The sequence below is a fragment of the Chrysochloris asiatica genome, unplaced genomic scaffold (genome assembly GCF_000296735.1).
Source record: "Chrysochloris asiatica unplaced genomic scaffold, ChrAsi1.0 scaffold00111, whole genome shotgun sequence".
Classification (NCBI taxonomy): Eukaryota; Metazoa; Chordata; class Mammalia; order Afrosoricida; family Chrysochloridae; genus Chrysochloris; species Chrysochloris asiatica.
The window spans coordinates 9,659,593-9,660,715 of NW_006408629.1; positions in this window are offsets into that span (position 1 = coordinate 9,659,593).

Genomic DNA, 1,123 nt, shown 5'->3' on the forward strand with positions numbered 1-1,123 from the left:
CTTTCTGAAGAAGTGCCATACTGTTTTCCCTCATTATCTTTTAATTCTAGTCTTTGATGAACTTTTTGAAGATCCCTCATATTTGTCTAAAAAACAAACTGTGTGCTTTGCTTAATTGCAAACAAGCAAATACTTATAGATTGCCAAATTAAATGTTAGAGTCTGGTCAGTATTTGATGTTGTTTATGAGTGATTTCTAAAGAGTCGCCTTGCAATATCTTACTTTCTCTTGGTTTCAAAGATACCACTCTCATACTCATAACACAAAAACATACACCCAGATTCATTTACTTTGGTTTCTCTTCTTAGCTCAAGATCTGTATAACCACTCACTTTGGAAAGTTTCCTTGGATGCTTTATAGGCACTTTAACTTGAACCGACTCCAAATAAAACTTTCTTGGTTACCTACTGCTGTGCAACAGATATACAAAACTTCATTAAAATGTTTAAGAGCAAAGATGTCACTTTGACAGCTAAGGTGTTTCTGACCCAAACCATGCATGGGTAATAGCCTCACATGCATGTGAAAGTTGTACAATGAGGTAGGAAGATCATAGACTAATCGATGCATTTGAGTTATTGGAAGAGGATATTAAAAATACTGTGGACTGACAGAAGAACAAATTTGTGTTGGAAGAAGAACAGCTAGACTGCTCCTTAGAAGCCAGGATGGCCTGACCTCATCTCTCATACTTGAGACATATTATCAGGAGGGACAAATCTCTGGAGAAAGACATCAGGCTTTGTAAAATGGAGTATCAGCGAAAAAGAGGAAGATCCCAATGAGATGGATTGCCACAGTGGTAGCAGCAGTGGGTTCCAGTGTAGCAGCCATTGTGAGATTGGCACAGGCCTGGGCAGTATTTCATTCTGTTGTACATAAGGTCGCTATGAGTCAGTATGGACTCAACACCACCTAACAGCAGCAACTATTCTTCTAGGGGTTCCAAGGAACAGGTGGTGAGTTTGTGGTTAGCAGTCTAGTGCTTATCCCACAGCTCTGCTCCAGGAATTCATGTTATTCTAACTGCCTAAATTATCTCCAATCCCAATTATTCTTAACTTCTGCTTATCCTAATTTCCATGCAAATGTCTTTGCTCTGTTTCTCCAAGGGCAACTGA